The sequence below is a fragment of the Helianthus annuus genome, chromosome 11 (genome assembly GCF_002127325.2).
Source record: "Helianthus annuus cultivar XRQ/B chromosome 11, HanXRQr2.0-SUNRISE, whole genome shotgun sequence".
Classification (NCBI taxonomy): Eukaryota; Viridiplantae; Streptophyta; class Magnoliopsida; order Asterales; family Asteraceae; genus Helianthus; species Helianthus annuus.
In genome coordinates this window covers 126,470,114-126,477,812 of record NC_035443.2, presented here as the reverse complement: position 1 = coordinate 126,477,812, position 7,699 = coordinate 126,470,114, and positions in this window count along the sequence as shown.

Here is a 7,699-nt window from a genome sequence, read left to right as displayed (position 1 = left end):
TCGTGTAATTTGGATCGTTTTTCGCGTCCGTTTGCGTTTCGTCATAATTAACCGAACAATGAGGTTGTACGACCAAACGAACCGACATCCGAGATATTTTCAAGCATATTTCATGTCCCCTATACTTTAACTTCATTATAGAGCCTTTAAATTGGGTTAACGGGGCTTAAACGCCTTGAAAATCAAGTTTTGAGTCACAGGGGCCTGTTCTGCCAAACTTGTAAACTTCTGATCTGCAAGTCCTCGCTTGGGGCGAAGCCCAGTGTGACTATCTTCATGGCAGGTGACAGCTGTTGCTGGCAGAAACATTGAATATGGCTTTCAGCAGCTGTTTCTTTGGTTTTTATCATAGTTTCAGCATTCCATTGGCTTGTTTTTATGCTCCCCTTGTATTCTAAACAATGTGCTACATGTGTATGGCCAAGATCATGCTTTGATCCTTGAAAAAACACATGTAATCATCCTATGAATTCAAGATTTCCTATAAATACCCAAACTTTTCATCATTGTTCCTTGCTTATTTGATCTCGTCTGCTCTAAGTGGAGGTATTCACATAGTTGAAGACCACCTACCTAAGCATTTTGAGTTCTTATCCTTAGCTTGGACCCTTTGTAAGCTTCTTTCACGCTTGTTTATTCTTTTCAAGCATGAAAGTCAAACAGTGTTTGACTTTCTGCTTTAACCATGAGTTGGTCAACACAAAGTTCGTTTGAACTTTGCAACGTGAGCGTAATCACGATGGTTATAGTCCCTTGTGACTATACCTACTGATTACCACGTTGATTAGGCGTAGTGACGAGTCATAGTTTCGGACAAAATGCGTATATATGCGCATTTTGCGACGAAACTATTTTCGGGTATCAAAACACTTTGTTTTGATATCAAACCTATTTTCTAACTTAGTTAAACATGTTTAAACATGTTTAACTCATCACTTTTAGTCTAGTGCTTGTATAGGGTCGTAAGTCAAGCGGTATTGACAACCGCTTAGACTTTAGAACCCGACCCATTTGGTCGATCGTTAGGATCCGACCAAACATATTTTGTGACCATAGTTGTATAGGGAATAACCTTCCGAGGTTATACCTTATGGTCACTTCGTTTAGTTAGTTGTATGATAGGTAATTTATATGCCTTTCTGAAAATGACCAAAATGCCCTTCTTGCGTATAATTTCATTTTAAGCATATGTAACACATGTTTTGACATCTAAACTGATTATGCAACATAATTAAATATGTTAAGGCATATAATACTTGTCATAGGACAAGTTAGGCGTCTCGAACGCGCTTTCGCGCGAATGACGCGTTAAAGTAGCGTAGACTACCTTAACGGGTCATAACGGGTCATAAGCACTTAGGATAAGTTTCATGTTAGAATGTAGGCTTTGTTAAACCATATCACATGAGTTCCAATACTCATTTGGTTTACGAGACCTCATTCTACCCGATCTTCCGATTCAGGTGTCGATTCACTAACATAGTATCCAATACACTAGGAACCGCTTCAACACTTGAACTCTTGGTCTTTTGAGCTTTGTTATATCTTTTAAACAAGAACTATACGCAATACCAAGTGCGTACATAGTCCCCTCTTTTACCGTTTTCAAATGTGTTGGTGCAGTTGTCTGTCGACTTCATCTTAGTTCGAGTCTTAGTGTAGAACTAATTGTTTAATGCACGGAAATAAAAAAAGTGTGAATTAGGGCTGATTCTGCTTGAAATGACATCTAGTCATTTTCAAGCGAAATCACATGTTTTCCTGATTCCGCTCGAGATGTACTGTATGATTCCGCTCCAAATGAATGTTGAGATTCCGCTTGAAACATGTTCAAGCGGAATCAGAAGAACTATAAATAGGTTAGTCCGAGCGGAATCAAGTAGTTTTTAGTTCAATTGTTGTTTCCGACGCTGAGGTGCTGTCGAGGTGTCTCCGAGTCTGTAAAAGCTTTCTGATCAATACAAGAGAAAATTAATAGTGAAATCAAGCTAAACAAAGACAGAATCAATGAATTCCGCCTCTGATTCTGTCTGAGCACTTTTCTGATCGACTCGTTAGGTCGTTTCACGATCCTACAAGTGGTATCAGAGCTCAGGAGGAAGAGTTCTTACCGTTTAGCTCGTTTTCGCTAAAAAAATTCTGATTCCTACACCTTCTTTTCACAATTAATCAAGTTTTCACAATTAATCAAGTTTTCACAGTTAAAATGGTCTGAGGTTTTGATATATTGTGTAAAATAGTATTTTAACAAACCCGTGAAAGTTTCAAATCAAAATTCGGCTAAAAACTGGTAAAAATGACCTAAAACCTGATTCCGCTTGAACGTGAAAGTTGTGATTCCACTTGGCATTTCAAGCGAAATCAGGTATATCACTTGAAAAGTTCTTATTTCGCTCGAGCATTTGGAGCGAAATCAGAGTTTTAGCTTGATTCGGTGATTCCGCTTGAGGAAGTTAACTAATTCCGCTTGAATAAGTTTGTTTTTGATTTCGCTCGAGTGAATCATCTTGATTCCGCTCGAGACTTACCATTCCGCTTGAATCAATCGTGTTAATTCCGCTTGAAACATCTTCAAGCGAAATCAGTCCTTTTTGTTCATAGGTGTGATTTCGCGTCAAAGGGTATTCTTCTTGAAAACCCTTATTTCGCTTGAAAGATCATTTGTGTGAAAAATTTATCGGGATTGTTTGAAATTTGGACAAAATGTTTAATGAAAAGGAAAATCATGATCTTGAAAAGATAAATGATTGGTATCGAGGATATTTTAGTAGTTACTATCAAAATTTGTCTAAGAATGTTTGGATTAATCGGTTCGAATGTTTTATGTGTAAGAAAGATGAACAGTTAGATGATTTGGAGAAAAGATTTGATCGTTTGATTGACTATTTGAAAGAGCATAATATAATCATACCAGAAACTGAAAAAGTATCAAAGTTTGCTAATGCATTACCAGCTGAATGGGATGATATTTTGGAAAATCTGAAAAGAAATACAATTTTTTCAAAGTTACATATATATAAATTCATTAGCAAACTTAAAACACATAAGTATGATAATGAAAGGAAGAAGAAATAATTAATGGACAGAGTAAAAATGATTCTAGATGAATTGAATTTAGATGTGATAGATGAAATTAACAGAAGAATCAATGTATGTTGGGCTGCAAAAGAAATTTGAAATACGATATGAAGAGAGGTTGTTATATTGATGAAAATGAAAATCCTCTTGATTTCGTTAAAATCTTTTGTGCAGGCACATTCAGGACAAAGAATGAAGAATCTGTGAAGATTGAATCTTTGAATCCTGAATCAGAATGCTCTAAATGTGATAAACTTGAGGTTGACAATGGCAAACTCTTGAAGGATACCAAAAGTTTGGCATTGGAAATCAAAAAGTTGAAGGATGAAAAGCAATCTGATGATAAATAGATTCTTATTTTGAAGGAAAATTGTGCGAAGTTGAGGTCTGAAAATGACAAACTGTTAAGTGATTTGAACAATTTGACATTGGAAAACAAGGTGTTGAAAGAGAAAGAAAAAGACTTTGAAAACAAAAAGAAATCCTCAGAAAGTGAAGATTTCTGGATAAAACTTGAAAACAAAAATCTGAAAGCAAATGAAACAAAATTTCAAGAACAGATAAAGGTTTGTTGGTGCACGAATGTCTAAAGCCTGCGTCTTAGTCTTAGTTGTTCATGTGTAAGGTCTAGATATGTTAATTATGTAATATATAGGGGGTTGAAATGTCAATTTGGGTTTGTAATGTCCTGATTTCGCTCATAGTGACAATATGTCACTTGGAGCGAAATCACAACAAGCTGATTTCGCTCATAGTGACACATGGTCATATAAGCGAAATCCCAACCCCTATATATAGGAGTTGTGTTTTCTCTTTTTGTATGCGCATGTTTACTGTGTAGCCGAACTGCTGCTCGACTATTTCTTGAAGAATTAATAAGAAAACCAGTTTAAAGTGATCTGCTTCTGTTTCTACTCCATTTCTACTTTGATTCATGCTGATTTTGTATTTCCGCTGCATTATCAGTAGTATCTAGCTCTGATTGACTCACACGACTGTCAATAACGGTCCTACAATTGGTATCAGAGCCAGTTGTGAGCTAGTTTACCCGAATCAAAGCCTTTTTCTTACACATTTTGAGTTTTTGGACTTTCCAACGGACAAAATGGACTGAGATTTGGATACATAGTGTAAAATTGTCTAAGAAATTTAGACCTAAAAACAGCTTAAAATTGATCTAAAATGGCTCGTGAACTGATTTCGCTCAAAGGTACTTGAGTGATTTCGCTCGTAGGTTCAAGCGAAATCAAGTGTTTGTCACATTAGATTCTAATTTCGCTCATACGGTAAAAGCGAAATCAGAGGTTTCGCTCTTGAGTTTGAGGTTTCGCTCATAGTGTAATCATTGATTTCGCTCTTGAGGTTTCAAAGTGCTGATTTCGCTCATCATTACACCCTGATTTCGCTCATTTGGTCATTTCCTGATTTCGCTCTTCTGAGCAAAAGTTGATTTCGCTCCAAGCTACACTTAAAATCTGATTTCGCTTATAAGGTCTGTGTTTGTGTAAAAGTCATGGTTTGAGCGTTTAGTCCATTTCGTACGTGATCTAGTGTTGGAAACTCATTCTGTGCTAAAAGTTTTTCGATAAAAGTAAACTGTTTGTGAAAAGGTTAAACATTTTTGGAATTTGTCACTAAAAATGGAACATCAAGATTTTTACAACTTGTTTGCGGGGAGCGGCATGTCGGTTACGCAAAGTCCGGCGAGTATAGTTCAGAATGTTAACATGGAGAATGAGTTAGGGACGATGCAAAAGCCACCGAAGCTTATGAGTTTGGATGAATATGCGGTTTGGTCAGGCCGTTTCAAAAACTGGGTGCAAGCCAACCACTTCGAATGTTGGATGAAAATAGAAGCGAAGTATGTACCACCGGTTGACGGTTTGGGATTGGAAAAGGGCATCGGGAGTTTAACCGAAACTGAACAGATTGAGTTCAAGGCTGAAAAGAAGATGGTGAGCATTCTACAACAAGCCATCAAAGAAGACATTCTCGTTTTACTGCAACATGAGGATAATTCTCAGTCGATGTGGCAAGCTTTAAAACTGAAGTTTCAAGGCAGTGTATCGATGATTAAGAGCAAGAAGGCATTAATTAAGAAGGAATTTGACATTTTTACTGGGATTAAAGGTGAAACGACAAAGGAGTTAATCGAACGATACTGTCATCTTGTGGTGGAAATGAAGCGGCTGGAAATTACAAAGACGAATGAAGAATGGATTGATAAGTTGTGTGATGCACTACCGTATGATGAGTGGGGCACTTATCTAATCATGCTGAAGAATAATTCTGATTTTGTGAATTTCAACCTAAGCTCATTCATTGAGAACATCGAAGCCCATGAGCTGGAATTGCTGAAAATCAAAAAGATGAACTCAGCGATTGTGCAGCAGGATGTATGGTTGTATTACAAAGGCAACACTCCAGTTTCAACCAATCAAAGCCCAAAAATACAGACGGGTTTCATTGCTGATAACACCTCAAGTGTTTCTTCAAACACTCCTCAATCCGGCAATTCTTCACCATTCATGAACTTTGAACCGAATGTTAAAGCTCAGGAACAACCTTCACCTCAAAATTCTACAGGATCCAATCATCAGGCGTACGTTTCTGGGGTGCAGTGTAATATTGCGATGAATATCAAGAATGGAAACGAGATAACTGAAACAGCCGCAAAACAACATATCGCACTACTTGCTTCCGTTCTCGAGGCTTATGAAGGCTTAGTCGCAGGAAGGATCGGTAATCCGGACATGACGAAGGAGGATTACGACCAAATCGATCCCGAAGAGCTTGAATTGATTGACATCAAGTGGTGTATGGCGAGTTTGGTGAGAAGAGCTCAACGTTTCATTGAAATTACAGGCCGGAACAGTTTATCAGGTCCCGATCAAAAGTTAGGGTTTGACAAGTTGAAAGTAACATGCTTTAAATGTAAAGAACGTGGTCACTTCAAACGTGAATGTCCTAACCGTGAGGTGAACAACCACCAGAACCCGTTCACAAACGACTACTACAGGCAAGCGATCTATCACCGACCAAACCAACAGCCAGCTGTTCAGAGGCCGCAGATTGAGAATAAGCCGGAAAAGGCGCTCATTGTGAATCAAGACGATGAAAAGGTTGCTGCAAGATTTAGTTGGGATAAATACATCCCCGGTAGCGATGGACAGGCCATGATGGCAGAAGTTGTTGAAATATCTGAGATGGTGTCTGAGCCGGAAATTGTTGTTGAAGAGGTTTCTACTGAAAATGTGGTCGATATTGAAGAAATAGCTGCTGAAGTGTATTACTACCAGTCTGAGCAGGAGGTATTAGGAAGTTTAATGAAATCTGTTCTGCCTCCTAAAATTTCTAAATCTTTTGCAGGATATTTTGAAGAACCAAAGACCGGATCATGTCCAAGGTTTGAAGAGAAGAAAGAAGTCGTTGAAGAATTGATCGATGTGTCGAAAGAGATGACTGGAGAAGCTTTAAAAGACATAGCTGACAAAGCACTTATGGGAAAACTCAAAGAGGTAGACTCAGAACTCGAGGAGTCAGAGTCTGTCAGTAGTGTGTTAGTCAAACGAGAGGATTCTGGAGTTCAGGAGATCAAATCTGTCAACGTGTCTGAGTCTGAGTCAAACAATGTCGGTAAAACTGATTGTGTAGAGCAGGTTGTTGAAAAAGTTGTTTCAATCCCTGAAACACCATGCAAACAATGTTTAGAACCATGCATGGAGTGTTTTGAAAAAGACACTAAGTACCAGGAATTGAAACACCATGCTGATATGATTAAATTTGACCTTGGCCAAGTTAAAGAGGCGTATGATACTCTTGCAGGTCAATCAAGATGATTCAAACGGAAAGTGTTGAAAACGATAAAGCAACAAAATTGGCTAAAGCAACACTTTTTTGATAAACAAATTGAGGTCAATTTTCAATTAGACACGATTGCATCACTTAAGAAAGAACTTGAATTGGCTAAAATTGAAAACGATCGGATTGATAAAAAGCTGATGAGTTATGTGGCTTCATCGTACGTTCTTGAACAGATTGTCCCTCAGCAGCCACATGTTGCACCAGTCTTTAAGAGCGTTCCACCCCCAATGTGGAATCATTACACACAGAAATATCCAGATGGGGTGGAAGCTGCTTTGAATCTCAAATTGAGATCGATAGAGGATGATTTACCTGAAAGCATAGATGTCACATTCTCTGCATCCGACACCGACAATGAATCACAAGTTATCAAAACCGTTGTCGATCAGGTGTTGGATGAGGAGAGTGATAAATCTGAAAAATCTCAATCTGAAAAGGTTGTTAGTGATTCTGAAGATGAAGGGAATTTCTTAGATCGGTTCATACCGAAATCGGAAAAGAGTACGAATGATGATCCGATTATGGTGGTACACCATGATTGGAACAGACAAACTTTATTCCGATGTCGAGTATCCACTTTAGAATGTGAAGATTGAGAATGTTGATAAGGTGTTTAAGTTGGTTGAAATGAACATTAACGAGGTGAATAACAATGAATTCTTTTCTAAACCTAAAAAATCGTTTGTTACATCACGTCCCACAAGTTCGGGAAAGAAAGAAGGGGATGGTAAAAGTCATAACAAGAAAAAGAATATTA